This window comes from Tiliqua scincoides, chromosome 5 (genome assembly GCF_035046505.1).
Source record: "Tiliqua scincoides isolate rTilSci1 chromosome 5, rTilSci1.hap2, whole genome shotgun sequence".
Classification (NCBI taxonomy): domain Eukaryota; kingdom Metazoa; phylum Chordata; class Lepidosauria; order Squamata; family Scincidae; genus Tiliqua; species Tiliqua scincoides.
The window spans coordinates 130,773,040-130,798,204 of record NC_089825.1 but is presented as its reverse complement, the minus strand read 5'-3'; the positions used below and the strand labels follow the sequence as shown (position 1 = coordinate 130,798,204).

The 25,165-nt window shown below is 46.8% G+C and overlaps 1 pseudogene and 1 gene segment (V, D, J or C); one reads left to right on the top strand and one right to left on the bottom strand.

Moving 5' to 3' along the window:
* Window positions 1–25,165, top strand: part of LOC136651391 (Ig mu chain C region secreted form-like) — a 112,843-nt gene that overhangs the window by 40,938 nt on the left and 46,740 nt on the right.
* LOC136654895 (5S ribosomal RNA) lies at window positions 1,798–1,915 on the bottom strand (annotated as a pseudogene).

The following is a 25,165-nucleotide window of genomic DNA, read 5'->3' as shown; positions in this document are numbered from 1 at the left end:
CTGACCATGGGTGAGGTGGGGTTGGACTTGAGTCTACTATTTCAAAGTTTTCCCATTAACCCTTCCTGGCAGACTCTCTGCACTCCAGGGCAGTCATCCAGGGCATCAGGCTGAAGGAAAAGAAAGAATTAAAAAGATCTATTTCCCATCCATTACTGACCCAAACCAAATCCTCCAAATGCTTTGGGAGGATCTGTAGGAAGCCACATGGGTTTTCGTTGCGCTGTGCATCACAGTGGAAAATGGCTGGGGAGGAACAGTGACTAGTTGTTGTACAAAACGTTTGCACGTGAACCTGGAAAATTCTTGAAGAGTGCACAATTAACAAGTGTCAGTTGGTGGTAGGCCATCTCCAAACTTCACAAGGGATGCTTCAGGAGGTGCTGAGCATGTGACACTGGCCCAAGGGACTCTAAGCACCACCACAGCTGTGTGGATTTATGAGTCCAGGGTGCCCATTGCATGTTTGCACGAAGTAGTCTTCACGAGCTGAGAGGAAATTGAGTTTTTGTAATAGCCTCACTCATTGTGTATGGACTGGGGGCCACAGTGATACAGTCCCATACAAAAAAACCCTTTAAGAGTCAAAGGAAGTAACAAATACATCCCACACATTGTATTTAAACATTTCTGAAAATGGGAGTCACCGGTTAAGCCTATGTGTAAGACCTTAACATACCCTTTGCTTGCATTTGCTGGAGTCATTTCAGTGCCGAGAAGCTAAGGATTGGAGTGAATATGTGTACTTTTGATATAGGATAGTACAAAAAAAAAAAGACTTTATATGACTCAAGCATCACTTACGACAGTCACTAGCTTCAGAGGCATCACCAGGGTTTGTGTCACCTGGTGCAAGAACTCATTGTGTCACCCCTATGATGTACTTCCTCCCATACCAGCACACAAATTACAATATTGTATGCACAGCCTGAATGCCATGGCAACACTAGGGTTGGTGTCATCCCAATTAACTTTATTTCAATATATAACAGTACAGGTCACCCGACAAGTCAGTAACCAACAAAAAATCAGTAGCCAACTTGATGACATTCACCCAACTAAATAAGAGTTCTAATCTTAGCTCTGATACATGGAAATGAAAGCTGATTCATATCAAAACCTTATTGGTTCCCTGCTGTGTCATAATAGCATGGCATTGACTCTTGGAACAAACAGTCTCATTGGTCAGTTCCGAGTTAAAGAAATCCACTTTTTGTTCCATAAGGCAGTTGCGTTTTTATTTTCTGGTTAATTGGCCATAACATTTGCTGGAATACAGATATTTCAGCATGGTTTGTTTTATTACATTCTACATGAAATTACCTTTCCAATGACATAACATGATGGTATTCATAAATACAAATTTACCAAAGGGTTTCCAAAGTTTTGACCATCAGTGGCGTCAAATCCCTGAACGGGTCACCTGGTACAGTCTGCACTCCCCTGAACCCCCAGTAATGCCATAATGAGCTTAAATGGCTTTAAGAGTCAGAATTGGTGGCCTTTTTCAGTGCATGAGGGCCAGCCTTGCCATGAAGCGGCCTGAAACAGTCGTGTGGAGTGGCATCCTGGAGGGGCAGCAATCAGACAAGCTGAGCAATCCAGGCTGCTCTCCACTGGGGCTCACACCTTCTTCTGACTTGCTGAGAGCAAGCCAGAAGAGAATCACGCCGGCGGCAGCTCCCTCCTCTCTCTGACACAGCTGGAGGGAGAAGGGGGAAGAAAAAAGCCCATCCCATGCTTATGAAGCACCAAGTGGTGGTTGGCAACCTTCAGTCTCGAAAGACTATGGTAGAAGCCTACAGCACCCAGGATTCCCAGGCGGTCTCCCATCCAAGTACTAACCAGGCCTGACCTTGCTTAGCTTCTGAGATCAGATGAGATCTGGCACACACAGGGTAACAGTTGCTGTAAAGTAGGTAAGGAGAAATGATTGGGAGCCTGCCCCCTCCCTAACTCTCTCCCTCCTCCTTGCCACTTCTGTTTGAAATGCACAGGAGCAGCACAGACCACTGGTAAGCAAAGGGCAGTAGGGTGGGAGTACCTGTCTCCCCACCCCCCGCCATGGGAGCCTGTTGGCCTTCCAATTGTTTGCTTGCTTACTTGCCCAACTGCCCTCCCCGCTTAGCCATGGAAGTGCACAGGCAAGCGAGCACAGGGGCAGCAAAATGGGGGGGGGGGGGAGTTCAGGCAGCGTGGGGGTATATGCCACCACTGAAGTGAACACATTTCAGCCATGTTGTTAAATCCTCCAGTTTTTGTCAGCCTGTGTATCATAGTGCATACAGCTATACAGTGGTAATTGATGGAGTAGCATATAGCAGCTACCACAGTAGGAGATGCTGTATCTAAAACCTGCTCAGATCAATGGGCAATTGAATCTTCGATTACAACTGCTGAATCCAGTCTTCTGCCGAGCTAAACAAACGCATCGGTAAAGCAGCTACCACGTTTTCCAGACTCACAAAGAGAGTCTGGTCCAACAAGAAGCTGACGGAACATACCAAGATCCAGGTCTACAGAGCTTGCGTCCTGAGTACACTTCTGTACTGCAGCGAGTCATGGACTCTCCGCTCACAACAGGAGAGGAAACTGAACGCTTTCCACATGCGCTGCCTCCGACGCATTCTCGGCATCACCTGGCAGGACAAAGTTCCTAACAACACAGTCCTGGAACATGCTGGAATCCCTAGCATGTATGTACTGCTGAAACAGAGACGCCTGCGTTGGCTCGGTCATGTTGTGAGAATGGATGATGGCCGGATCCCAAAGGATCTCCTCTATGGAGAACTCGTGCAAGGAAAGCACCCTACAGGTAGACCACAGCTGCGATACAAGGACATCTGCACGAGGGATCTGAAGGTCTTAGGAGTGGACCTCAACAAGTGGGAAACCCTGGCCTCTGAGCGGCCCGCTTGGAGGCAGGCTGTGCAGCATGGCCTTTCCCAGTTTGAAGAGACACATGGCCAACAGACTGAGGCAAAGAGGCAAAGAAGGAAGGCCCTCAGTCAGGGAGACAGACCAGGGACAGACTGCACTTGCTCCCGGTGTGGAAGAGATTGTCACTCCCGAATCAGCCTTTTCAGCCACACTAGACGCTGTGCCAGAACCACCATCCAGAGCGCGATACCATAGTCTTTTGAGACTGAAGGTTGCCAACACAACAACTGGGCTTGTGGGGTATTCCTTTTTCATGATCCAAGCTTGTGTGAAAAAGAGATCTTACAGGGGGCTTTTTGTTTTTGTTTTTTGTTTTCCTGGTATGTCAACAAAAATATGGTTATAGCACAATCCTACAGATCTCATCACAGGATCAAAGATTTTGTATGGAATGCATTACTGTGTCTTCAGGGGTAGTAATGTGCAGAACACACTCACCTTGGATAAAAGCACATGGTTCCCAATGTTCAAAGAAAAAAAAAAAACCACCACAATCAAACTCATGGTAAAAATAGCAACTGTATCAAGAAGAAGAAGAGATAAGCACAGCCAATCAACCAGTCCTTGTCAAATCCATCTCAAACAGAAAAATGTTTGCTCTTTTTCTAACAGTATATACAAGTCTAAGTATAGCTAGATCTCCAAAATGTCCGTGTACATCTATCTTTCCACTAGGCATGTCAACTTAGAAGTAAGTCCCTTTGTATTCAATGAAGTTTTCTCCCAGGACAGTATGTATAGGATTGCCTTTTTCTCTAAAGAGCCTTACACAACACAGAGAGTAGAAACTTTACAAAGTTCCTTATCTGTTGCAGTGAATAAAGCAAATAAATAGAATGAATTTTCAGATCTTCAAAAATAAGCTCCATCAATTCCAAAGAAGTTGGTATACAGCTAAGGCTGCAATCCTAACCGCACTTACCTGAGAGTGAGCCCCACTGAACAAAATAGGACTTACTTCTGAGTGGACCAGGCTAGGATTGTGCCCTAAGTGGGATTCTGGCTGTTGCCCAGTCTAAGTCAGAAAATCCATCTGGACTCCTCCGTTCCCCCTTCAACTCATCTTTCCCTCTCCATGTTAGTGTCACTCAGGGGATGTCAGAAACTAAGATCCAGAGGATGAGTTATTGATGGGGTTTGCATCACTGTGGAAACTACGGGGGCACGGTGATTTTCCACCCTACAAATACCAAGAGAAACCAACTTCTGGAAAATGATGACTGGGATAAAAATATTAGCAGCAGGAGACCAGGGGTCAAAGTACCTGATGTAGCCTTGCCCTGGACCCACTGAGAAACAATAATTATTGATATTTTATCCCAACTTTCCTCCAGAGAAGATACACATATAAGGTTGTCCCAATTTATTCACCCAACAACCTCATGAGGTACAGTAAGCTGAAAGACACCGACTGAACCAACACCACAGGATGAGCTTTGCAGCTTAACATCAGTTCCCCCACCTCCAAGCCAATGGCACTAGCTGCTGCACCACTCTAAGTGCTCACAGTACTACTTAATGAGGCCCAATGGTTGCAATAAGAAAGAACAGAAAGAGTAAGGCCAAAGCCTTTTCATCATCCATAAACTGGTTAAGTCAGAATTTATAGAGAAAAGACAATATATATATCACAATCCTAAACAAATTATTTTGACGTGTCCCACAAAATCCAACCAGATTTTCTCTCCACAACACACACACATACACACAAAATGTGTGTGTCTGTTTGCACATACACAGGGATAGATCTTCTGTCCATGTGTGTCTCTCTCTACACACAGACACACACACCCTTTTCATTAATACCTATCACTCTAATTCTCTATACAACGCAGCACCAAGTTTTCTCTTCCATATCCCTCTCTTTTTCTGTCTCTCTTGTTACCTGCATTATAAATTTGCAACTCAGAAGATGTCATACTGCCTTGAACGTCACATACATGTCTGTGTATGCATGCAAAGTTAGCTTGTGCCACCACAAAACTCTGGGTTAGGCACTAGAGCATAAAATTAATCCTGGATAGGAAGCCAGTCCTATTTCTGTGCCGTCTCACAGTTTAAACAGGAAGCCAGTCATGATCCCAGCCCATTGGGAGGAAGCTTAATTCTCACGGCTAAATTATGAGCCTGCATTGGCAGTGTGGGTGCTGTAAAGCCCTGTTTCCAGGAGAACATAAGAACAGCCCAGCTGGATCAGGCCACAGGCCCTTCTATTCCAGCTTCCTGTATCTCACAGCGGCCCACCAAATGCCCCAGGGAGCACACCAGATAACAAGAGACCTGCAAGGCTTCCTGGGAATTGTAGTTAAGAACATAAGAACAGCCCCACTGGAGCAGGCCATAGGCCCATCTAGTCCAGCTTCCTGTATCTCACAGCGGCCCCACCAAATGCCCCAAGGAGCACACCAGATAACAAGAGACCTGCAAGGCCTCCTGGGAATTGTAGTTAAGAACATAAGAACAGCCCAGCTGGATCAGGCCATAGGCCCATCTAGTCCAGCTTCCTGTATCTCACAGCGGCCCACCAAATGCCCCAGGGAGCACACCAGATAACAAGAGACCTGCAAGGCTTCCTGGGAATTGTAGTTAAGAACATAAGAACAGCCCCACTGGATCAGGCCATAGGCCCATCTAGTCCAGCTTCCTGTATCTCACAGCGGCCCACCAAATGCCCCAGGGAGCACACCAGATAACAAGAGGCCTGCAAGGCCTCCTGGGAATTGTAGTTAAGAACATAAGAACAGCCCCACTGGATCAGGCCATAGGCCCATCTAGTCCAGCTTCCTGTATCTCACAGCGGCCCACCAAATGCCCCAGGGAGCACACCAGATAACAAGAGACCTGCAAGGCTTCCTGGGAATTGTAGTTAAGAACATAAGAACAGCCCCACTGGATCAGGCCATAGGCCCATCTAGTCCAGCTTCCTGTATCTCACAGCGGCCCACCAAATCCCCCAGGGGAGAACACAAGACAACAAGAGACCTGCATCCTGGTGCCCTCCCTTGCATCTCAGACATAACAGACTATCTCTGACATAACAGGAACGGAACAAAATTCATTTCCTCCATATGCACCATCTACTTCCATGGCAACACTTGTTATACATGGCTGCAGAATTCCACACCCCTCCCCTCCCCCGCACCAACATCTGAAATGATGCTTCTCAGTCTCAAGTGCTGATAATAGTTTGAGCACTGGGAGAAACCATTGTGGGGTACTATAGCAGCCACAGTGCTATATCACCATACAAAAACTGCTCACTGGGATGGGCGACTGAATACATGAGCATACATTCTTTGCCTCTGTCAAGCACGGTTCTCAGGGACATCAACCTGCCCCCTGCACACCTGGGGACAGGGAAGTGCTAGTTGTGACTCATGTGGAGTACAGGGCATTGCGGGTTCCAGTGCCCCACCATAAAGGAGTCTCCAGAACATGGTAGTTGCTGGGTCAACTGTAGATCAGGCCCTAGAGTGGCGTCAGGCGGCAAAGGTCAAGACCCATCAGATAGCCCACTTGACTGGCAGGTCCCTCAGGACGGCTGGCAGTGCTTGCACCCAATAAACCATCAGGTGGCAGGCAGAGGGTGCCATGACACTGAATTCTCACACTGTTGTGTAGACAAGCTGAGGACTCACATGAGTTTTTGTTGCACTGTATATCAGAGTGGGCCTAGCTTGGAAGGGGGGAACCACAGCAAGATGTTGTTCACAGGCTCTGAAAAATCCATAGACAATGAAAAATGGGCATCATGACCGATGTGCTGAAGTTGAGCACTCCTGGTTGTTACAAGTGAACCCCTCACAGCTCTCCACACCTGCAATAGCAGGTGCCCATCTCACACGTTTTCACAAAGCACTCCCCATAAGCTGCGATGGAGTAACGTTTTCGTCAAGGCTTCAGTCACGGTGGATGGGACGGCACAGTGATACAGCCCCATACCAAAACAGAAAAAAGAAAAAAAATCCCTTTGGATACAAAGAGAAAAAATCACCAGATTCACTCCTTTAACTGCACCTGAGTCAAAAGTTGGAAGCCTCAACACAGAATCACAGGATGTTGTTCGGTCTGTCTTTTGCGCATTTTGGATTCCCATCAAAACAAGGTAGCCTAAGATCCATCTAGTCCAGATTCCACGTCCACCAGCAGCTAGCAGGCTGAAAGCGAGCTAGCTAGATGAGAAAGTAAGGGCCATCACTAGTGGAAAATGGAGAATGTTCATTGACATTCAATATCTCCATGGGCATTTAAAGCTACAATTCCTGGCTCTTCTTGGAGCAGTATTGTTTGAGAGCAGTCCTCTATTTTCCATCACGGAGTCACAGTTTTTTGCACGGAAATGTATCACTGTGTAACTGGGGGGTAGCACTGTGACTAACACCCGTACAAAATCATCTGGGTTTGGAAAGAAAGGTCACCAAAGGAGAATAGATGCATGATGCAGGTGACACCATCAGGTGAGCAGGTGAGGTTAACAGGGCTAGTGTACACATTGTGAACACAAAAAACAAAACTATTTCCATGGAAGACAGAGGAGAAAAACGGAAGGCTTCCTCACCATCTTCTTTACCTTGCACATGCCTGATCTCATCTGATCTCGGAAGCTAAGCAGGGTTAGGCCTGGTTAGGACTTGGATGAGAGACTGCCTGGGAATACTGAGTGCTGTAGGCTTATACCATAGTCTTTCGAGACTGAAGGTTGCCAACCATCCGCTATCACTGAACTAAGATCCCATTCTCAATCTCTACACTTTTCAGTGCAGGTCTCTAAGGCACCAATTTTCGACCTTCTTCACCTCACAGCACACTGACAAGACAGTAAAATTGTCAATGCACACCATCAGAAATTTTTTTTTGTTTATAATTGAAAAGGTCCACCATGCTACTGATGGAGGAGGCTCTCATCCCCCAATGGCCCTACTAATAAATGATCCTTCCCAATAATCCTGCAGCACACCTGTGGACAATTCACGGCACACCAATGTGCCACGACGCACTGGTTGAAAATTGCTGGTCTAAGGACTCATGTGATATCGTGGTAAAGAGTGTGAGCTGGATAAAGGGACACACAAACACACCTTAGAAATGTACATGGAATACCCCTCCAGTTTCCACAGGGCTGTAGCTCCAGAAGTCCAGTTCACACAGAAATATCAATTATAGAAGGACTGTAAAGGCATCTCACCTGCTGACAGGCTGACGTCCTCCAGAAGAAAAACCGTACTAGTGGTCTCTGTTGGTCCAAACTGTTCTGTTGTCTTGTGTGCTCCCTGAACCACTTGGTGGGCCACTGTGAGATTCAGGAAGCTGGACTAGATGGCATTTGGCATGATCCAGTGGGGTTCTTCTTATGTTCTGTCCTCTCACAAAGCAAAAGAGCTTTTAGATTCTTCCAAATAATAATTTTTTTTAAAGAGGTCAACAAATATTGAGTTTCCATTCTGAAAAACACTCAATTGCACAAAAGTCAAGAATTCCAGTATATGCACACAATTCATCTTTCTCTCCTGCTGAATATGTCTGTAGACCTATCTGTTCACGCATTTTTCCGTGTCGATACATCACCTCTAAAAACAGCTGGCGTCAATCCCCCTTCCCTCTCTGCCTTATAATGCTTTATCTCAAAAGATGCCTCGAATCTTTTATGCATCTAAGAAAATGCAAGTCATCCTTAGGCCCTAGGGAATTAAACTCCCAGCGCATCCAAAATTAGTCTTTCGCAGGAAACTGCTACTCGTTCTTTTTCCTCCCACAACTTAAGCAGCAAATTGATAAATGTCTGAGGCTGGTTGAGGAGATAAGATGAGATGAAGGAAGGAATACATGAGGGCATGAGCGTTTGGGGAAAGGGGCAGCGGAGGAGGGAGAAGGGGGATACCTTCCTCTGATTTCTTACAAATGAACTAAATGGACACAGGAGCTTGCAAAACAGACAATGGGGAAATTCACAAATCGTATTTGAAATGGGAAAGTCACTGCATCAAGATATCTAAGAGGACTAGGCTTATGAACTTCCTTCCTATTTGCCTGCAAAGCTGTTTTGCAGAATCATTTAATTAACTAAGACCACAATCCTAACCAACTTTGCAGCACTGACATAAGGGCAATGCAATTCCAGGGTAAGGGAACAAACATTGCCTTACCGTGACTGCCCCCCAACTGCAGGATGCAGCACATGCCCCACTGGCACAGCTATGCCAGTGCTGGAAAGTTGGTTAGAATGGCGCCCTTATGGGGGAAATCTTAACCTGGAGTTAGGCCGGCCATAAGGCACTTTCAAGCCACTCTGGAGGCAGTTATGCTGGCTCAAGAGACTTGCGCCGACTGTCACAGGTCCCAGGGAAGGTGTGTTTGCATTGGCCAAGCTCAGCCAACACAAGTTAGGATTGCGCCCTTATGGGATATCTGGGGAGGGCAGGGAGAAGGTGGGGAGGAGGGAGGAGGGAGGCGTTTCAGGGTGGAGAAGGGCAGGCATCAGGCATTCCTGGGGGCAGGCGGGCAGGGAGCGGGAGGCAGGGCCAGGATCTGGTGGTTATGCCGGATCCTAACTCAGTTCCCGGGCAGGCCTGGGTTGCTCGGATTTGTGCCACCGATTTCGGTGGTGCAGATCCAGGTAGCCCCATTGGGACTGCAGTGGCTCTCCCTGGGGTAAGGGGAAGCGATTCTCTTGCCCCAGGCTGAGTCACTAAGTGCCCAAATCCTGCACAGAATACAGAGCAGGCCCACTGTCCTGCCTGTTCCAGCACAAGTTAGGATTGCGCTGTTAGCCATTTATGTATTTCTCAAGGAACAAAAGGGGAAGGATAGCAATTTCCTAGCTAAGATCGGCTGGATAGGGGACATCCACTAAAGATAGGGGACATCCACTAAAATTGAGTGTTGGGAGAGTTAGAACAGACAAAAGAAAATATTCCTTTACTCAGCATATGGTTGGTCTGTGGAACTCTTTGCCACAGGATGTGGTGATGGTGACTGGCCTGGACGTCTTTAAAAGGGGATTGGACAAGTTTCTGGAGGAAAAATCCATTACGGGGTACAAGCCATGATGTACATGTACAACCTCCTGATTTTAGAAATGGGCTATGTCAGAATGCCAATGCAAGGAGGGCACCAGGATGAGGTCTCTTGTTATCTGGTGTGCTCCCTGGGGCATTTGGTGGGCCGCTGTGAGATACAGGAAGCTGGACTAGATGGACCTATGGCCTGATCCAGTGGGGCTGTTTTTATGTTCTTATGTTCTTATGGCTGGATTGAGCAGAAACATCCTTCCTTGTCAGATATATGGCTTGTTCTGGAGTTGCTAAGAGTAGACAACAGGTGAGGAGATGTTGGGGTCAAAAGCTGTTCATACCCACACTGAAGCACTGTCTTTCAAGTCCTAAAACATGCGAAGACTGAAAAACAAAGTTAAGAGGTAAGCCTTGTGATGAAAAATGACAGGATGCTCAACAAAGTTGAAATGCTGTTTCAACAGCAGGAGAATCCCCTAACCACTGGACAACAGAGTCCTGCCCCTTCTCGACACCCAGTGCCAATATTCAGAGTGAAGTGAGCAGGGGAATACTGACAGCTCCCCACTGACAGGCTATGCTGGTTGCTGGGTCAACTGTGGGTCCGCTTCCCCATTTTTCTCACCATTTTAAATTACTCGGAATGTGAAAGGGCTGTTTCGGACCCCATCAACCACTATGACAGGGGCCTGAGAGTGCCACATCAGGGCTGCTCCAGGAATAAGTTACCATTGTACCAGTGGGGACTTCAAGCTCACATGAAGAGTTTCAAAGCCTTTTCCTTGTGGTGCCTTGTGCAACAGAGTGAGGCCTCTGAACACAGGCTGCACCTCTAGATAGGGGCCAGTCCAGGAGACTGTTCCTTGCTAGTCCATGATACGCTGTGTACATGTGGGGCCTCCTGAACCCTTGCACCTCATATTCTCATACGCTAAGATGGTCCTAAGCTGGGCTGCTCCAGAAGTCGAAGAGTTCCACAATCATTTTTCTCCAAGTAGAGGTGTCAACGTTGCCTCACAATTTTATAGACTTGCGTGTCTAAGAACCCACTGAGGGCCCAATCCTATCCAATTTTCCATTGCCAGTGTACCTGCGCCAATGGGGTGTGCGCTGCATTCTGTGGTGGGAAGGCAGTCACAGAGGCCTCCTCAAGGTATGGGAACATTTGTTCCCTTACCTCAGGGCTGCATTGCATCTATACTGGTGCTGGACAGTTGAATAGGATTGGGCCTTGAGTTTCATGGTACTGTAACAGGGATTTTCAACGGTTTCCTTTGCACGGCACGCTGGCCTTCACCCCTTGTGATGTCTCTTCCAGGCTCTGTGGCTGTTTTTGGGGCAACTGTCTGCAGTAATGAATTTTCTGTTCCTCTTCGTCCACTGGCTCCACCGACAGAGGAAGAGGGACAGACAATTCGTTACTACAGACATGTTGGCAACCTTTAGTCTCAAAAGACTATGGTATCGCGCTCTGAATGGTGGTTCTGGAACAGCGTCTAGTGTGGCTGAAAAGGCCGATTCGGGAGTGACAGTCCCTTCCACAACGGGAGCAAGTGCAGTCTGTTCCTGGTCTGTCTCCCTGGCTATGGGCCTTCCTTCTTTGCCTCTTTGCCTCAGACTGTTGGCAAAGTGTCTTTTCAAACTGGGAAAGGCCATGCTGCACAGCCTGCCTCCAAGCGGGCCGTTCAGAGGCCAGGGTCTCCCACTTGTTGAGGTCCATCCCTAAGGCCTTCAGATCCCTCTTGCAGATGTCCTTGTATCGCAGCTGTGGTCTACCTGTAGGGTGCTTTCCTTGCACGAGTTCTCCATAGAGGAGATCCTTTGGGATCCGGCCATCATCCATTCTCACGACATGTCCGAGCCAATGTAGGCATCTCTGTTTCAGCAGTGCATACATGCTAGGGATTCCAGCATGTTCCAGGACTGTGGTGTTTGGAACTTTGTCCTGCCAGGTGATGCCGAGAATGCATCGGAGGCAACGCATGTGGAAAGCGTTCAGTTTCCTGTTGTGAGCGAAGAGTTCATGACTCGCTGCAGTACAGAAGTGTACTCAGGACGCAAGCTCTGTATACCTGGAAAACAGAGCCTCAGAACGCGGAAGAGGTTCTCCGCGATTTTTAACCGCTGTGCTCTAAACTCCTGCAGCACACCCGTGGGCCTTTCACAGCACTCCAGTTGAAAATTGCAGGACTATAAAATGGCAGCCATAATCCCAGATTTTGTATGGGAATGACTCGCTGCCGCACCTGGCTAAGAGGATCACCATGGGCAAAAGCCAAAGTGGAGGATCTCACTCAATGCATTTTTTTTTAATCCTCCAGATTTTGTCAAGTCATGTATCACAGTGTATACTACTATAGCGGGAGCTACCACAGTGATGGAGGCTGCATCAAAAACCTCTTCAGATTATCAGCAAACAGCTGGATTCAGTGCTGCTGTCAATGCCAAACCATTTCTTGTCATCCACTTTTGGAATCACCCTTTTTTATGGGGCTGCACAAAGGTGGAAACAGCCTTCAGCTCTGGATACTTCCCCAGATTTTGGGGCGCTTTTCCAGCTATATGGAAGCTGCCACCAAAAAACAATGAAACTACAGCCCAGTCCGTGTACACCCACATATCACTTGCATACACCCACATATCACCATGTATGCCGGCATAAGAGCAGTGCTGGTGCAGAAGCCCCTCTAGGGTCACGGATGCCAGTGCAATATGAGAAAACACCGTGCCATCGTAACTTGGGCACAACTCAGACATCAGCTCTAAGGCCAAAATGGGGAGGACAGTGGGGTGTGACAAGAGTGGGAAGTAGGCGGGGCAAGGAGGAGCTGACGGACATGTGATCCTAAGCCCTCTTCCAACAACAGACACTCCCCCAATGCTAGGAAACTGTCAAGCTAATGACAGACCTGATGTGAATAAAAGTGGACCAATGAGGAAGGCAAAAAAAAGGAGAAAAGTGCAACCCCTGCCACCCCTCCCCATTGACTATAAACTATATTATGCAGCCAATCTCTGCACCAACCCCAAAATATAAAAGCCTCAATCAGGGAGACCATAGCTCAGATCTCAAGGTGAGTGCCACGGGGCTATACCTCTCTGGTCCCTCAGAAAGAAACTTTGGCAATAGGAACTATGATGAAAGGCACTTGATGCGCAAGGGAGCACTCTGCACCAACATACATCCCTCACAACATGCATGGCAAGATATTTGTTTAATGCTTGTCGTCTTGGAATTCCTTCTGCCTCAGGAGGACACAAACATCCACATGCATCTCACCGCCCTAACAGGGGAAGCAAGCACAATGCACCCCACATACAGGTAAGCAGAGGGGGAAAGAAATCCCATGCTGCAATGCGCCAAGGCTGGAGCTCATTCCACAGTCCCCTTGGGAGCATTCTCCCTCAGGGAATGCCCAGGACCTCAACTATTGCACACGCTGGCCAAGCACTCACCTGAACCCCCCTCCCTTTCCAGAATCACAGGGGGCTGAACAATCATCCTTTTCAGAGGGCCACTGCAGCCCCTCTCTTGAAAACAATGTGCTCTCTGATGGCACTACTCCCCCTCTCAAAGCATGCACTCAAGCCATGTGGATGATGTGATGATCTATGCCTCTCTCTCTCTCTCTCTCTCTCTCTCTCTCTCTCTCTCTCTCTCAGTTTGCTCCTCCCACAGGCAGCTGTCCCACAGGTGAGGACATCATGCAGGTCCCAAGGGATGCCCATAGGTCCCAAGGGATGCCCATAGCCAGCCTTTCTGCCTGCAGTAACTAGGGTGAGCCCAGCTGCTTTAGTGAGGATGCAGGCTTGATCCTTCCAGTTCGGCAATTGTGGCTTTGCAATCCTCATGACTGACAGTGAATCAACAGGTACACCCACAGGCAACAGTTTTTGAGTGGGAATGGCTCACTGTGGCTGGTGGCTGGCTGGGGGAGCACTGTGAAAAACACCCGTACAAAATCTGCTATGGTCAGAAAGAAAGGATGCCGGAGAGGGAAATGGTAGCAGACTACATGAGGGGCTAACCCCTCCATCATGAACACGCTAAGCATGAACCTCCCCTTCCCCGCATGCCTCAGTTCCAAACCAGTGTGGTCCCCCGTCCCCCCACAGCATGGATGTTTTCAGTTAAAAGGAACACTTCAGATGGAAGTATGCTTCTTGTGCACATCAACTCTGGCCCTAATTTGCCTTCACCTTCCACATAGATCTGTGAAATAAAATGGCCAAGAGAGGGAGCCAGGAGCCAGAAAGTCCAGGTACAAGTCTCACCTCCTATCAACCATAAATGTGTACGATTCACAGCACAATCCTATGCACATCTACTCAGAAGTAAGTCTCGTTGAATTCAATGGGATTAATGGCCCAGTCCTATCTGGGCCTCGCACTGCCGGATCTCACGTTCCAGCAGCACAAGGCAGGTTGCCACTGTGCGCTTCCAGGATACTGTGGCAAATGGGTAGCGGTGTGGTGTGTGCACCAGAGCCTCTGCCACTAGAGGTATGGTGATAGCGGGGCATCATGGTGGTGAGGGGGAGGGCAGGGGGAGTTTCAGGGCAATGAAGAACCAGGGGACATCCACTAAAATTGAGTGTTGGGAGAGTTCGAACTGACAAAAGAAAATATTTATTTACTCAGCATGTGGTTGGTCTGTGGAACTCCTTGCCACAGGATGTGGTGACGGCGTCTAGCCTGGACGCCTTTAAAAGGGGATTGGACAAGTTTCTGGAGGAAAAATCCATTACAGGGTACATGCCATGATGTGTATGCGCAACCTCCTGATTTTAGAAATGGGTTATGTCAGAATGCCAGATGCAAGGGAGGGCACCAGGATGAGGTCTCTTGTGATCTGGTGTGCTCCCTGGGGCATTTGGTGGGCTGCTGTGAGATACAGGAAGCTGGACTAGATGGGCCTATGACCTGATACAGTGGGGCTGTTCTTATGTTCTTAACTACAATTCCCAGGAAGCCTTGCAGGTCTCTTGTTGCCTTGTGTGTTCCCTGGGGCATTTGGTGGGCCGCTGTGAGATACAGGAAGCTGGACTAGATGGGCCTATGACCTGATACAGTGGGGCTGTTCTTATGTTCTTAACTACAATTCCCAGGAAGCCTTGCAGGTCTCTTGTTGCCTTGTGTGTTCCCTGGGGCATTTGGTGGGCCGCTGTGAGATACAGGAAGCTGGACTAGATGGGCCTATGGCCTGATACAGTGGGGCTGTTCTTATGTTCTTAACTACAATTCCCAGGAAGCCTTGCAGGTCTTCTTGTTGTCTGGTGTGCTCCCTGGGGCATTTGGTGGGCCATTGTGAGATACAGGAAGCTGGACTAGATGGGCCTATGACCTGATACAGTGGGGCTGTTCTTATGTTCTTAACTACAATTCCCAGGAAGCCTTGCAGGTCTCTTGTTATCTGGTGTGCTCCCTGGGGCATTTGGTGGGCCGCTGTGAGATACAGGAAGCTGGACTAGATGGGCCTATGGCCTGATCCAGTGGGGCTGTTCTTATGTTCTTAACTACAATTCCCAGGAAGCCTTGCAGGTCTCTTGTGATCTGGTGTGCTCCCTGGGGCATTTGGTGGGCCATTGTGAGATACAGGAAGCTGGACTAGATGGGCCTATGGCCTGATCCAGTGGGGCTGTTCTGATGTTCTTATGAAGGGGAGGGCAAGGGGGGGTACTGGCAGCACCAGCATGCACAAGGATCCTATACCTCTTTTACCAACTTGTCCTGCCTCCTCACCTGCTACACAACCGGTGTAGGTCCAAGGACACCCATAAGCCACTGGGAGACCTCTGCAGAGGACAGTAGAAAATATTTTTACTTGCCTCTGGCAGGCAGTCGCTGGATCACTGCCCACCATCACCACCACTGGATGCAGTGCGCACTAGGTCAACGCAGCTATAGTGGCAGGAGTGTTGGGGGATAGAATTGAGCTGCTACTCCCATAGGATTACAGCCTCAGGCTAGCCACAGTCCCTGAGTCCTTCATCTCACACCTGCTATGGGGATAACCATCCTGCAAAATTGCTATCAGAACACTGAGATAATGAACTGCTTTGGAAGCCCAATTCTAAAACTGCAGTGGTGCCATCTCTGCTGTATCTCACATGCGCCTCTGCTGTATGCTCTCCTGGTGCATAAACATGCTTGTTTGAGTTAGTGAAACATGAGGGCATCTAATCAGCATCCCAAATTTTCAACAAGTGTCCTGGAAAGGTCTGATCAAACTCAAAGGAGCTTGCATTCAGCTTCGTGCGGTTGCAGCTGGAGCTTAAGTTTGGTAAAGAAATATGATTCTTCGCTTTCCTTTGGTCGTAGTGGTTCAGACACATCACACCCTTTGATCACAAGCAGGAATTTTTGTTAAGGTTCGCATCATTGTGGAAACCCCGGGGGCACAGTGATTCCTAACCATACAAATACCGAGATTATCTGCTAAACTCCATGTTGTCTAGATCAGAGGTCCTCAAACCACAGCCCACAAACCACGTCTGACCCACCAATACATTTGTCTGGCTCTCTGAGCCCAGTGGCACTGTAACTACATGCACCCCCACCTCCCCACTCCTTTCTCCCCTCCTCCCACCATGCAACACTTTCCTCCTGCTGAATGAAGCAATTGCGGGGGCAGTTGCTCTCACTGGGGACCCACAGAAAAAAAGGTGCATACATGGGGTTGTCCCTTTTATCTTCACAACACTGCCATCAGGTGCATTCGGTAGAAGGAAACTGACTGGCCCAAAGTCACTGGGAAAATACTATGGTTGGACAAGAATTTGGACCACACACTTAGGCTGCAATCCCAGATTGGTTTCCTGGGAGTATGCCCCATTGAGCCCAGTGGGACTTACTTCTGAATAAAGTATGCATAGGATTGTGCTATTAAATGAGTGATGGATGTGGCTAACCATTATAAGTGGGAAGTTTACTGGGGTATGAAGATTAATGCCAATGGAAACAGAGAAAAAAATATGGAAATGGTTAAAGAGGGGGGAAGAGAGAACAATGCGACCCCAATCTTGGTCATAATCTAAATTCATATGCCTCCTATTAACATATGTCCAACACAAGCATTAGAAACATGTACTTTGGTCTTCAAACATATCTCAGGGGTTAAATCAAAAGCCTAGCATACACAGAAAAACCAGCAAGAGTCAAATGGGCAACAAAAGGACACCTCACCTGCTGAAATACCAACTTGATGTCCTCCAGGAACGAGCAGAGGTGCCCTCGCCTCTCACAAAGCAAATTCGGGCAATAGATGGCTATAAAAAACCATCAGGGTACAGATTCACAGAGCTGCCCTTTTAAAAACAGTGGACTGGAAATATGACATGCCTCCTGCCATATCCATCTAATTATTCCTGCTCAGCATACACACACGTGAACACAGCCCTGTCTATTCATTTCCTCTCTATTCATGTGCTCAACCAGATGGCCACCAATACGTTTTCAGAATAAGGCATCAGGGAATAAAACTGGCATCTTCCTTTTTGGTGGCAACCATAATTCATCTTGGCCAGGAAGCCTGTTTTGATTTCTGCCCACAGTTTAAGCAGGAAGCAGGCAAAGGCCCAGGAGGTTACTTTAGGAGATGAGATGTGATGAAGAATGAAATTATTGCTTGGACACCTTCTCCTCTGAATTTTTTGAGATTAAACTAAATGGACGCTGAAGCTTGCAGAAGGGAACCTGGAGTGGTTCACACACAACCATCTTTGAGGTGGAAAAAGTTTATCACAAGATAATTTGCTAATACCCCTGCTGATACCCCTGCTAATTGGGTAAGAGGCACTTTTTTCAAGTGGGTGCTCCTTTTTTTTGCAGGGGGAGAGTAACTGGCCCGCCTCACCCCAGCAGTGTCTGTTCTGGTGGCTGTCTGCTGGTATTCCTTGGCATCTTTTTAGATTGTGAGCCCTTTTGGGACAGGGAGCCATTTAGTTATTTGATTTTTCTCTGTAAACCACTTTGTGAACTTTTAGTTGAAAAGCGGTACATAAATACTGTTAATAATAATAATAATAATAATAATAATAATAATAATAATAATAATAATAATAATAATAATAATAATAATAATAACTTGAGACTTTTGTAATTATTCATGGTGTGGAGATCATGGAGAAGTTTTTGATCCTTCTAGGAATACTAGAACCAGGCTGGGTCACCCAATGAAAATGACCAATGGAAGATTTAGGATGTACAAAAGGAGGGCCTTCATCACACAGAGCATAGTTAGTTGCAACAAGATGCAGTGATGGACACCATGGTGATGGCTGAGATGGCTTTAAAAGTGGAATGTGTCATGGAAAAGTAAGAATTAGGGCTGTTTTAAGGTGAACTGATCTATCACTGGCTACAGTTCAAGAATAGCTGTGCTCTACCCCCAGTGACCTTATGCCTCTGAATTTCCAGTTGCAGGCAAACAAAGATGGGAGAGGAACTTTCTGTCCTGTAGGCTTCCTAGAGCCAGCTGGTGGGCACTGTGGGAAACAGAATACTGGACTAGATGGCCCCCACATCGGATCCAGCAGGGCTTTTCAGACAGCCACACTTGTGCATTTCTAGAGTGTGGCACAAAGCAGTTCCCACAAGCTGAGAAGCAATGAAGTTTTTGTCAAGGTCTCATTCATTGTGCTTCGGGGTACGGCCACAGTGATACATACCCATGCAAAAAACCCTTTGTGGAAATTAAGTGGCAATTTCTAGATTCACTCCATTAATTGCATTATTATGGATGGCTGGATGGATGGATGGATGGACAAGAAGGCATACCACCCAAGTGCTGGACAAGTTTTGAATTCATATTTACACTTCCCATATATTCATCCCCATTGCAAATACCAGGCTACATCTCAGATTTCAAAGGACTAAAGGAGAAGAAAACAGTATCGGATAGGCAACCTAGGGACAGTAAAGGCACCTCACCTGTGAACAGACCTGACATTCTAATGATGTCAACACACAATTTCAGTTGGCTTTGTGCTGTTGGCCTCTTACAGGGCAACATGGTTTCTAAACCACCCATCAGACTGTAAAAACACATCAAACGGCAGGTTCATGCTGAATAGCCATTATGGCCTAAACACCATTAGACTTTCCCATCATATTTTTCTCTCCCTCTTGACCAGGCACATGTACAAACATCTACATCCATCTATTTCTCAATTTCTAAATATTTTTCTATATAACCATAACTAATGGTTATTCACCACTGAGTGCTCTCTTCCACCCCACCCCCTTGGTCCTGTAATTCTTCATCTCTAAAAAAATTCTACACCAGCTTTAAATGGCGTAAGTATCTCTGGAAAAAGAAAACCTACTTGGCACCAAGAAGCTCTGAGTATAAGGCTTGAGGCGGGAGGGGAAGCTGGCAGATTTATCTTTCCGGGCACCCAAAATAAATCTTGGACAGGAAACTCTTTCTACGTCTGTTCCCTTCAACAGTTAGAGCAGGAAGGTGGCACAGGGTCTGAGACTGGTTGAGCAGAAGAGATGACATGAAAGAAATGATAAATGATGAGGTTTTTTTTGGGGGGGGGGGATAACAGGAAGGTGGGATTGTCTTCTCTGGTTTCATGAACTTTGGAAATTCACAGAATGGAAATTCACTATTTTTATGGTGCAAAAGACATCACAATGTGACCTCTGCTGTTGGTCTAAGAAAGACATCAAAAATTGGGAAGGATATACATTGGGAGCAGCTAATGGGCTGGTGGGAAAGAATAGGCTGCAAGCTCTCCCCCCCCCCCCCCACACACACACACACTCCCATTTTAGCCATTCTTGATAGCTGCTGACATACAGGCCTGTTTACATAAATTGTTAGAAGGGAAAAGATCAAAGCTTTGCACCAAATTCTGCAATTCCACATTATTTATTTTGCTCCTATCACTTGCAAGAAGGGACAGGAACTATTCTGGGCACTAAAACTCACGCCTTGACCATGGGAAATTCTACTCAACCTTCTTTAACTAAATCAGAACTTTCTCCACGCATTGCCCTCACACTTCAAGCCATTACCTTGACAAAGACTAGAAATGTAACATGAACAATGCAATCCTAACATGCGCTAAAACAGGGAGGCTGACTGGCCTGTATCCAGCATGAATTTGGGGCTGAAAGTGTCTCAGCCCAGGGCAAGGGGAATCGCTCAGTCGATCTAAATGGATCTACTCAGATCTGCACCACCTAAAGAGGTGGCGCAGATCCAAGCAACTTGGAGCTGCACTGGGCTGCTCAATGGCACAAGTGCCATATCCTGGCCCACCCCCAACTCTCTCTTTGCCTGCCCACAGGACAGCCCACTGCCTGCCCTCCTCCCACCCCAGAATATCTCCTCCCCACCCTCCCCAAATCCTCCCAGACTCCTGCTCTGGCTGACTCTCAAGGAGGTGCAAATGTAATTTATGGGATGGAACTTGTGCCAGCCCATCTCAACCTTAGGATTGCGCTGTAAATAAAATTAAAATAAATGCTAAGTTTTTTTGTTTTTTTTTAAATTAATGCTGAGATTTGGGGACTGCTAAATTCTTGTTCCCAAATCCTGTCTCTGCAAGGGAATGTGGATTACACAACACTGCCTATGTTGTAAATGAGAAGAACATTAAAATGAATGCGTGCACATTTTCCCCAATGCGCATGAAAGCATTTTAGTTTTTGCAGAATTTGTAATTTGTGGCTGCAGAATGGCAGACAACCTCCTCCAGCATCCAAAATGAGGCTTCTCTCTCTGAAATGTGGATAAACATTTTGCACTGGTAGAAATCACTGTGGGACAGTATAGCAGCACAGTGTTACATCACAGTACAAAAACCCATAGGCGCCCATAGCCTTTCTCAGGCTGGCAGACCAAATTCAGCTCCCCAGGGCTCCTTTAAAACTGTCACAGGTTTTCAAAACACTGATGCAGTTAACTCATTCTGATGCAACTCAAAGGGAAGGATCTGATTTCTAAGCAGGCAGATCAATGGTCCATTCAGCAAAAGATGGGCACCAGCTCCTAAAGGAATACTACCCATGCTCAAGACTATTTATGAGCAAAATATTGTTACACCAAAAAAGGGGGGAGGGTGTATTTATTTTTCGCATGCAAACTTTTTAATCTGGTGCCACAGGAGAATGAAGTGTGCAACAAGTAAAGCTTATTTAACACAGGGCACAATCCTAACCCCTTATGTCAGTACTTCCCAGCACTGACATAAGGGCAATGCAGCTCTGAGGTCAGGGAACAAACATTCCCTGACTTTGAGGAGGCCTCCGTGAGTGACACCCAACTGCAGGATGCAGCACACGTCCCACTGGCACCGCTATGCCAGCGCTGGAAGGCACTGACATAAGGGGTTAGGATTGCGCCCACAGTGAAACTCTTTCTGCCACTGATCTCAGAATGACTTATGTCCCAAGTTTCCATTCTTTCCTGACACTCTGCTGTCCACTGATACTCTCCTCCCCACTTCAGACACAGAAGATCTGCCTAGCTGCCATAGCTAATATCAGTCAAAAGGCCAGTCTTCCTTGCCTAATTTGTCTAAGAAAATATTGTTATTTGTCATGTGACAGATAGCCTTTCCCAGATATAGCAAGATCACTTTCTAAAATAAAGCCTTCAATCTCATGAGCTAAAATGAGGGGTGGGTTGGTACAGTTGTAGAATATGGTCGCAAGAGACCACATCATCATCTACTGCAGTAATGGCCCTGCCCCCAACATGCCCTGGGGCAAAGGTTTGTGAGGCCGCCGCCCCCCCTTACCTAGCGCCTCATGCAATGCCAAAGATGACTTGGAAAGCCTTCTGAGGTTTCCCCTCAAGGTCTTAAACAGTACTTCTAAGAAACCGGAAGCACTGCTTAAGATCGTGCTGGAAGACTCAGAAGGCTTCCCATGCAGTCCACAGTACTGCACAGACATGGGTCTGGGAGTATTTGCTCCCCCTGGACCCCTCCAGGCCCACCACTGTACCAAAAATATGGTAAATTTGAAGCAAATGTTACATGGTAACATCACAATGGAAGAAAACTGTTTGGAAAGGAGGCACTACCACTCTAGAGGTGTTTGAAAACAGTATTATTTACCATTACTCAGAAGTAAGGCCACTGTGTTCAGTAAGAGGCTGTAATCCCATCTTACTCACTGGAAACAAACATTTCTAGCCTATCTTGCAAGGGTTTTTTACATAGAAGCCGATGGGCCTGCATTCAGTTTGGTAGAGAGGTCATGAGTTGCCCGGGAGGACTACAGACTGCATGAAGATTTCATCAGACAGGTGGCTCCAGCAACATGAAATCCTGCCAGATGCAAGGGAGGGCACCAGGATGAGGTCTCTTTGTTGTCTGGTGTGCTCCCTGGGGCATTTGGTGGGCCGCTGTGAGATACAGGAAGCTGGACTAGATGGGCCTATGGCCTGATCCAGTGGGGCTGTTCTTATGTTCTTATGTTCTTAAGATTTTGCACAGCTCTGCAGCACTGTGACAGCTGGGCTAGCGGCTACCACAGTGAAACGAACCCTGTCAAAAAGCTGGCTTTGCTAAGCTTGATTTTACTGTCTTAACCAACCAAAATGCCATTCAGTGAAAAGATTGCTGGTGTGCTGCTGAAACTGACATTTTGCAATGCTTTCCACTTTGCATTGCAAAGATTTTCAAATTTCATTTGGGACATATTCATTCATTCATTCACATTTTTATACCGCCCTTCCTCCAAGGAGCTCAGGGCACTATACATGGTTCCTCCCCTCCTCCCCTCTTCACAACAACCTTGTGAGGTAACTGAAAAACAGTGACTGGCCCAAGGTCACCCAAGAAGCTTCATGCTGAGCAGGGATTTGAACCTGAATCTTTCATGCACCATTGTTAATAAAAACATGTATGTACTTATTTCCTTGCTCATTAATTTTCTGCCTCCGCTTAAACTTAAATACTTAAACAAGCAGAAATGATCCAGTAAAAGATTTCTACATGCGACTCATTATCTGTGAGCTTCGTCTCATGTTCTGTTTAGTAGATGTGGACATGTTTTAAGAATTCACCCCATAAGGGCACAATCCTAACCCACTTTCCAGCACTGACATAAGGGCAATGCAATTCCGAGGTAAGGGAACAAACATTGACTTACCTTGAGGAGGCCTCTGTGACTGCCCCCCAACTGCAGGATGCAGCACATGCCCTACTGGCACAGCTATGCCAGTTCTGGAAAGTGGGTTAGGTCTGCACCCTAATTCATCTATAAACCGCATCACTGTATTATTTTGGCAGAGTGACAAAAGGAGAACAAGGCTGCAATCCTAACCACACTTTCCTGAGAGTAAACCCCATTGAACAAAATAGGACTTACTTCGGCGTAGACCTGGTTAGGATTGTGCCCCAACTCAAATAAGAAAACTTGTGTGACTCTTGCTTGAGGGTGCCCCCAAAATAGCCTTAAAACTCAGAGACCCCTTCCTTATTTTCATAAGGAGAAGCAGGGTAAACAATATATATTCTGTCACAGTAGGTAAGAAAAACATTGAGTATCACATGTGATTTTTGAGGAACACATTGATTGACAGACTCCATCAACATCTGTCTGGTTGTGATCATGGTCTGTCATGGATATGCAGCAGAAATTGGCAGTAGATTGTTGAGGTCAAACAGTTTGATAGAAAATGCTAAATTCTTCTAGTTTGAATGTTCCTGTGTGGATAAAATCTCTACAACTTGAAAGCTAGCACTGCAGGTACATAACATAAGAACAGCTCCACTGGATCATGCCATAGGCCCATCTAGTCCAGCTTCCTGTATCTCACAGCGGCCCACCAAATGCCCCAGGGAGCACACCAGATAACCTCATCCTGGTGCCCTGCCTTGCATCTGGCATTCTGACATAGCCCATTTCTAAAATCAGGAGGTTGCACATACACATCCTGGCTTGTAACCCGTAATGGATTTTTTCCTCCAGAAACTTGTTCAATCACCTTTTAAAGGCATCCAGGCCAGACGCTATCACTACATCCTGTGGCAAGGAGTTCCACAGACCAAACACATGCTGAGTAAAGAAATATTTTCTTTTGTCTGTCCTATCCCTCCCAACACTCAATTTTAGTGGATGTCCCCTGGTTCTGGTGTTATGTGAGAGTGTAAAGAGCATCTCTCTATCCACTCTGTCCATCCCATGCATAATTTTGTATGTCTCAATCATGTCCCCCCTCAGGCACCTCTTTTCTAGGCTGAAGAGGCCCAAACGCCGTAGCCTTTCCTCATAAGGAAGATTCCCCAGCCCCGTAATCATCTTAGTCGCTCTCTTTTGCACCTTTTCCATTTCCACTATGTCCTTTTTGAGATGTCGCAACCAGAACTGGACACAACACTCCAGGTGTGGCCTTACCATCGATTTGTACAACAGCATTATAATATTAGCCATTTTGTTCTCAATACGTTTTCTGATGATCCCAAGCATAGAATTGGCCTACTTCACTGCTTCCATCCCAACTCTTTGCTTGCCATCTTGGTTTACTTTTGCAACTGGGTTCTGATGTGGGGAAACATTCAAAGCTATGATGCCCTACAGCAGCGGTTTTGAGCCCTTTTCATCTCACAACACATTGACACCATCAATTTTTGGACAATTTTCAAGGCACACAATGCTGCCTGCTGGAGGCTCACATCCCCAACAGCCTTACTAATAAACGACCACTCCCCAAACTCCCAAGGCACACTTGAGGACCATTCACGGTACACCAATGTGTCACGGCCCAGTGGCTCAAAATTGCTACCCTACAGTGATGCAATCTGGGATACAATTTGATACCATCTATTGTGCCACCTTAATGTTCTATGATTTCACTCAGGTATATCTGTAGACCAATCCCTAAAAAGCCAACTGACAAAAGGTTCCACAGCGAGAAGCACAAATTCATAAACATAAATGCACACTACACTTGTATCACTACTCACACTGCAATATTGCTTATAGCAAATTTAACACATTGTATCAGCCTGCAGCCTGCTTGTTTGATCCACGGAGAAAAACAGACTAGCAGTCATGTATTGTGGACTTCCAGAGGTTTGATGAACTTCTTGTTTTTGCTGACTGGCTTGCTCAACTGCAGGAGGCGGAGGACTGTCAGACCATAATACTTGGCTGGTGGCGTGCATTCAGCTTGGGGAGGACATGAGTTGTTCTAGAGTCCTACAGACAGTGACTGCATGAAGCCTTCATTCCGTGCCTGGGAAACA